Raw genomic sequence first — 8,344 nt, 5'->3', positions numbered from 1 at the left:
CTATATGTCTATATCCTATGATAGCTATCGTGCTTCGTAAAGTATGATAGTTCAAAAGACGGCAATCTAAATAGAGAAAATAGTAAAAGTAAGCAAGCTAATATGATAAGTTGATTGGTGGGTGAGTTAGGATCCTTCGGGTGTAGTAGGATTGGCGTGTAGAAAATTAAGTTTCCTTCTTTTGAATTATCGTGTTTCAGTAACCACGATAATTATCATAAGGTTGGATCAAAATATATATATATATATCTCAGGCCGACCTTATGATAGCTATCGTGGTTCGTAAACCACGATAGTTCAAAAGGCGGCAATCTAAATTGGGAAACTGATAAAAATAGGTAATCTAATATGATAATTTGGTTATTGAGGGAGTTAGGATCTCCCGGGTATAGTAAGATTGGCATGCAAAAAATTAGATTCCCGGCTTTTAGACTATCGTGATTTGCGAACCATGATAACTATCATAAGATCGGATCTAGATATATATATATATATATATATATATATATATATATATATATATTATATCTCGTCCTGACAACACGATAGTCCTCGTGCCTCTGGAGACACGAGGACTCGGCAAAAGCTACTACCTTAAAAGCTTAGCCGCTAGCCGAGGCAATCTGAACTAGATCACGTAAACTTAAAAGATCTTTTATAAAAAACGTCAAAAAGTTATAGTAAATGGATCGTTAGCTTTCTTAAGTTTTAATTATTAAAAATTGCCGACTTTTATTTTTAAGATATTTTTTACCACTATATCGTGATTTTAAAAGCTAGTCTTTATCACTAGAACAACACCTATCCTATTTTTTAAAACATAATTTTAAAGTAGACTAAACTTATGAAGATGTGGCAATTTGACCTTTTGCTGTTTGTAGTTGGTAATTTTTAATAACTAAAACTTGGGAAGGCTAGTGATCCATTTACTATAGCTTTTTAGCGTTTTTTATAAAAGATCTTTGAAGTTTATGCGATATAGTTCAGATTGCCTCGGCTAGCAGCTAAGCTTTAAAGGTAGTAGCTTTTACCGAGTCCTCGTGCCTCCGGAGTCCTCGTGCCTCCGGTCGGAGGCACGAGGACTCTCGTGTCGTTAGATATATATATATATATATATATATATATATATATATATATATATATATATATATATATATATATATATAATCAGATGATATGATAATTATCATGGTTTGGGAACGATAATCCAAAGCCAGAGACCTACTTCTCTACACACCAATCTTACTATCACTAGGGAATCCCAACTCACCCACTAAATTGCCCACTTTTACCAGTTTTTCCATCTAAATTGCCGTGTTTTAAGCTATCGTGGTTCATAAACCATGATAACTATTATATCATCGGCTTGAGAGAGAGATATATATATATATATCAGGCCGATGATATAATAGATATGATAGCTATCATGATTCGCGAAACATGATAACTCAAAAGATAGCAATCCAGATGGATATATATATCTCTCTCTCAGGCCGATAACATGATAGCTATCATAGTTCGTAAACCACGATAGCTCAAAAGACGACAATCTAGATAGGGAAACCGGTAAAAGTAGGTAATCTAGTATGATAAGTTGATCGGTTGGTGAGTCGCGATCCCCCGATGATAGTAGAACTGGCGTGTAGAGAAGTAGGTTCCCGGCTTTTAGATTATCGTTCGCCAAACATGATAATTATCATATCATCAGATTAAGATATATATATCCGAACCCGATGATAGGAAAATATTCATATCTGATATCTGGAGAAATATGAATATTTAAAAATCGGCAACCTACACGCTAATCTTACTATCACCAGGGGATTCTAACTCACCCACTAAGTAACTTATTATATTAAATTGCCTACCTTTACCAGTTTTCCTATATAGATTGCCAGCTTTTGAATACTCATATTTCCCCAAATATATATAAATATTTTCATATATATCATCGGTTTGAGATATATATATATATTAATATATATTATATATAAAATTAATATATTTTATTATATATAATACATAAAATTAATATACATATATCTTAAATCTAATAACCCGGGTGTTTTGGTTTGGTCGTTTTAGGATGAGATTAACGAGAGAAAGGGAGAAAAAGTGAAGGAGCGTCTCAGCAAAAGAGATTAAAAAAAATTATAATATTATAGCATAAAGTACGTAACTACAACATCCAATTTGATAATCTATAAAAAATATAGTTTAAATATATTACAAAACATTTTTAATTTGATATCTAACGTACTACAATTCTTAAAGTTTGTCGAGCAAATCCCCAGCTCGAGTGAGCTGAGCTTCAATCCGAGCGAGCTCGAGCCGAGCTTAATTAAAGTTCGGTTCGAACTCGGATTTAAATCCGAGCTTTAATTAAAGTTCGGTTCGAACTCGACTCCATTCGAGCGAACTCGAGCCGAGCAAAGGTGGGGATAATGCGTGGGCCGCCCGAAAGCGACGTCGAGCCCCGCACTGTATCGATCACGAAACTAACAGTGTCATATAAGCCTACCCTGCGGTTTGTCTTTGCGATTCTAGTGTTTCACAAATAGCCTAAGTTTATCGGAGTCGTTCTCATTTTCGTTGACGGGTCATAAGTCGAAGTCTTGATCGGACTCTCTACCATCCAACGAAGAAGTGTCTGGTTCTCTGTTCTATTCCGGGTTTCTTTGTATTTTTGAGTTACATCTTGCTGCACATAGTTCTGTTAGTTGGGTTAGACGTAGACTTATCCGACATTCTCTTCCCAGTGTCTCTTCACTTCAGTATACTAATGTAGGGTTTTTGTATTGTTTCATAAAAGAACCGTCGAACGTTTACTCCGAGCGTACCAACTACGTCTTTAATACGTTGTTCTAATTGTTGTATTTTTCATACATTAGTTCACTTCCACTTTATGACTTCTCGTGGTTGGTAAACTGTTATTTGTTTGCTCAGTTAGGTTGTTCTAAAAGGAACACTCGACTGTTTACACAATCTCCTTTTTCCTTTCCTCATCGTTGACTGAATGATCTTCTCTCTGGTACTGTCAGGTTGTTGATAAATCGTATAAAAACAGCTCAGTTTATATCTGGACTTCATCTAATACACTGGAGTTGTGGTTCTTTCATTACTTCACCTGGGTTTAGGAAGTATCGTTTGAGGAAAAGATTCCATCTCTAATTCTTTAAATGGTTTCAGCTTCTTGAGGCACGCTGTTATTATAGTAATTGTAACTCTTCTTTTTTGTTCCTGTGCGACCCTGCTAGAAGATTATTTGGACCGTCCTAGTTGTTATGATGTTTTTTTTCAGTTCAAGATTTTCTTAACTTCATTATATAACTTTGACACAAGTGCCACGAACAAACTCGGATATCTATCGGAAGAAATTCGCTGTTTGTACTAAACTTTTCCCACCTACTTGTGTTCCTAAATTCACAGCACCGTGTCCCAACACAGCTTTTGAACAACCGTGCCATACCGTATCACGTACGGCACGACTTGGCTACCCACGGCCAGTGTTTTTCATGAACACATCGTTTTGTGTTACCGTATAAATAAAAGAAACCGTGATTATATAAGATTAACGAATAATATATAAGAATAGTTTAGAAAATGTGAAATAATTGTATTGATGAGTGTTTAAAGTTTCTTTTTTCGTAAAATTCAGCGCGGTAGTCGTGCCCCCGGTATAGCACGAGCATAGAACAACCGTTCCTAAATTCACGGGTAGCCATACCCAGCATGGATGGTATGGCATAGCACGGTTATTCTATAGCCGTGCTATATCGGTGTCATGGCTACCGTGTCGAGTTTTGGGAGATAAGAAGTTTAATCATTCATAAGAGTTATTTCAAATTTTCTAAACTATTACTATGTATTATTTGGCAATCTTATTAAACAACGATTTCTTTATTTATAAAGTGCGGTAATACACAACCGTGTGTACAAAAAAGACACCGGGTACCGGGCCGTGCGTGACACGGCCGTTCAAAGACCGTGGTGGGGCATGGTGTTATGAATTTAGGTACGCATGCTATCTAATTTTCCAAGTTCTATTACCCACGCATACTATCATGGCAACTCTAATTCTCCAAGGATTGCTATACACAAGATATGGGATCTCTCTCAACCAAAACTATGGTATTTTCGTTCCGCTTTTCTTGTGGGGCGATCCCATAAGGAATTGTCAATATTCGTTCATGTTCCTATCAGTATGTTGCTAGTACACTGAGTGATTTTTATTTATTATGTAGTATCATGTATTTTATATTTGTTCATTATATGAGATTGTGTGGCGTAGATTTTAAACTATTGGTTACACAATTTTAATTTTAGATTCGTCCTAACGTGCTTTTATACTAAATGTTATAATTTTCTCTAAAACATATCCTTTGAATAGATAAAACTGTTAGATAATGAGTACGTAGTTTATCAAGGGTTTTAGTTGTCGTTTTTTTCCAGGTTACAGTTTAAACATTCTTTAATCACAAGTTTAAATAGATACAACGCAACAACGATTCCACCATTCAAAGTAGGTCAAAATGTTTCTATTACTACTGCTCCTGAGTTAACACTATTAATCTTCTGTAATTCTTGACTTAACGTTATTAATCATCCCTGACCTAACTTTGTATCAATTTTCAAATACTGGATTAACGTTGTTAAGATTGTAGTCCTTGAATTTACTTTGAACTTATTTTCTAATGTCTGGAGGATATAGGGATTCAACAAGGTTTTATGTTTGTCTGGGATTACTGGTACTAACATATACTCACAGCGATAGGTTTATAGATTTTATAATTTGGTTATACAAAATGGGTTTCGTGGTCCATTAGGTATCGCTCGGTTACACTTTCAGTATGGTAGGTTGATGATTTGCATATTTAAATTCTAGGTTTTTCTGTTTGTATCAGACTTACTTAAGCTATTACCTGTATGGGAGTTTCTTCGTTTCTGTCACCGTTACGCTGTTCGGTAGCACGAATTCGTGAGTAACATGAATGCTCTTAAAAGTCGTAAGAGAGGTTTATTAAGGAGATTCCGGTAGAGTACTAGTCATTGTTTTCGGACGCGTAAACAACGCTTCTTAAAATTACATGATAGCGTCTCAACGTAAGAACTTTAAATCTTTGTCAACTATCTCTTTGTTTATCTTTTGATTATGTTCCATCTTCAACCATTGTACTTGGACTGACAGATATCGTTTCATGAGGTTCAAGTAGACGCAACAAAGTGTTATTACGTTCAATAGTCCTTTTCATCGGTACTAAAAGAGTTTTATTTTTCTTTTTCGTCAGTGCTTAGCAACAACAAAGATAGAGGAAATTTATTGTTTGTCTATACTTCAGTTTTGTGATCATCGATAGGATTAGTGGACTATGTTTCATTTAATATATTACTCTTTAATTGGAGTGAATCACGTGGATACGCCCCATTTTGTGATCATAGTAAGAAATACATACGTTGGTCGAGAAATCCATAACCTCTTGACTTCTTCTGTATACGGGACTTTATCTTCATATTCTAGTGCGTTTTTAAATGTCCAATTGTATTTCAAAGGTCTAATTCAAATCGTTAATTTATATTGAATCCCCGCATGAAAGACATGTTTCCTTGAGAAGGTCTGTACAGTCTATCCTTGTAATACTGTGACGTCTAATGGCTTTGATACGTAGTCTATATTCCATTAAGCTTTAGATGATTTGAGAAAATGTATCAAGTAATGACGTTTTTATCTTTATACAATATCTACATTTACGTATAACGTGGTTTATCATAGACATAACATTAACTCGCTAAAAGGATAATAGAGAAAGAACTTCTCTTTTCTTCCCCTCTGTTCAATTTTTAATACTTGATTATGGTACTCTTATTTTTTTTTCGTACTGTTATAGTCATGGTATGTTGTATTCTTCCAAGTTAGGCAAATACGGTAACTTGTTTTAGGTTCTTGATCTTGAAGTTACAGTTTTGGTATCAATCAATTAAGCCTAAGCCGTTTTTAAGCCATGCCCATATTAAGCCTATTTTAAGCAGAAGCTTAAAAATTTAAGCAACTTTTTATGCCAATTTTTTGTCTAAGTCATTAATAAGCCTATGCACTAAATATGTCTATAATATGCAAGTGGTTAATTTTTAAGCCCTAATTTTTAAGCCGATAATTTAATTCAAAAAAAGAGAGTTCTAAATATAATAATCGTATTTATGAGTATAAAAAATTCTTATATTTTTATTTCTTGATGTTTTAATTTGATTAATTGATTTTTTTTATTGTTTGATATAATACGAATATTTATTTTATAATATATTATTATAAAGATATATTTTTATTTTATGATATATATTATATATATATATATATATATATATATATATATATATATTAATACGATGATATGATAGTTATCATGGTTCGGGGACCATGATAACTCAAAAGCCGGCAACCTATTTATCTACAGGCCAATCTTACTATCACCAGGGGCCAATTTAACTATCACCAGGGGATCCCAACTCACCCACCAACCAAATTATCATATTAGATTGCCCACCTTTATATATATATATATATATATATATATATATATATATATATATATATATATATTTCCAAATTAAGAGTTAATAAATATATATAGAGAGAGAGAGAGCGCGCACGCTAGGTTTCTATACTTTTAAAAACATGGAGGTCTCTATGTTTATAAGGCTTAGTTTGATATTGAGGTCTATCCGACGCTATTAGATAAAATGGAGTTGAGGAAAAAGCATATAGAGATATGCTTTTGTGTTCTCCGGTGAGACCGTAGAAAATATATCGTAACCGACTCATCGCGATATGCGGAACGCAATATTACATACGAAAACAAACAAGGTATTTTTCCAACGTACTTTCTCACCGAACGTAACGCAATCTCGCCGTAATCTCAAACGAAGCCTAAGTTGTTTTCGATGATGTGATATTCGATTCGCTGATCTGTTTTATTAGATATAATTTACGCTGTTGAAACTATTTAGAAACCAAATTTTATAATATTATGACTTCATTTAACTAGTGAAAGAGTATCCTAAAAATAAACGGCTGAAAATAAAAATTTTATAAAAAATAGTAATAAAAGACTCAAATTGTAAACTATACGTATTGATCTTACTATTTATGTGAAGTAAAATTTTCTATTAAAATTTCATGTAATTTGAATTTTTCTATACCGTTGAACTTAAAAACGTGCCACATCGATCGTTGAAATAGCCATTTTTTAGACTTTTTGATCATATGCTAAATGATGTCGAAAGTTTATAAAATTTGATTTGTAGATGGTTATAATAACGTAAATTATATCTAATAAAATCGATCATCATATTGAATGTCCTATCATAAAAAACAACTTACAAGTACGGAGACCTCCGTACTTTTGAAAGCACAGAAGACGTGTGTGTGTATATATATATGCTAGGGCTACTGTACTCTTATGAGTATAGAGCTCTTTATACTCATAAGTTATTTTCGATGACAGATCATCCAAATCGACAATCTACTCCATTAAATATGATCTAAAGTATTTGAAACTTCCAAAAGATAAATTTTATAATTTTTCGAAATCATAATAAAGTCCAATAAGCAGGCATAAAATGAAGGGTCAAAATCGAACGACGTCCTAAAAATGGATGATCGGATCCTTCAATTTAAGATTGAAGTTATTGATCTTTATCTAGATAGTAAATAAAATTTTTATCAAAAATTCAACTAATTCCGATTCTTTTATATCGTTAAACTAGTAAGTATCCCTTATCGATCATTAAAAATTGTTAATTTTGAGATCTTTTGATCATAAGGTAAAATATGTCAAAAATTATAAAATTTGATTTGTAAAAATTTTAAATATTCTAAATAATATTTAACAATATAAAGTATTAATTCGGAAGTTCTATCATCAAAAATGACTTGTGAGTACGAAGACGATCGTACTCATAAAAGAATAATAGTCGGACTCTCTCTCTCTATACATACATATATATATATATATATATATAATATATATATATATATATATATATATATATATCTTAATCCGACCTTATGATAATTATCATTTTGCGAAAAAAATGATAGTTCAAAAATTGGGAAACTATTTTTTAACATCCCAGTCCTACTATAATCAGCCAATCTCAACTCATCAGGGGGATCCCAACTCACCAGGGAGTGACCCAATATCATAAATTAAGTTACCAACTTTATTACTTTTCTCAACTAGGTTTCCGATTTTTTGACCATCGTTGTTACTCTAAAACGATGATTATCATCGGGTCAGGTCGAGAGAGAGAGAGAGAGAGAGAGAGAGAGATATATATATAGAGAGAG

The sequence above is a fragment of the Ananas comosus genome, linkage group 4, assembly GCF_001540865.1.
Source record: "Ananas comosus cultivar F153 linkage group 4, ASM154086v1, whole genome shotgun sequence".
In the NCBI taxonomy this organism is placed as follows: Eukaryota; Viridiplantae; Streptophyta; class Magnoliopsida; order Poales; family Bromeliaceae; genus Ananas; species Ananas comosus.
This window is presented reverse-complemented; position numbering follows the sequence as displayed.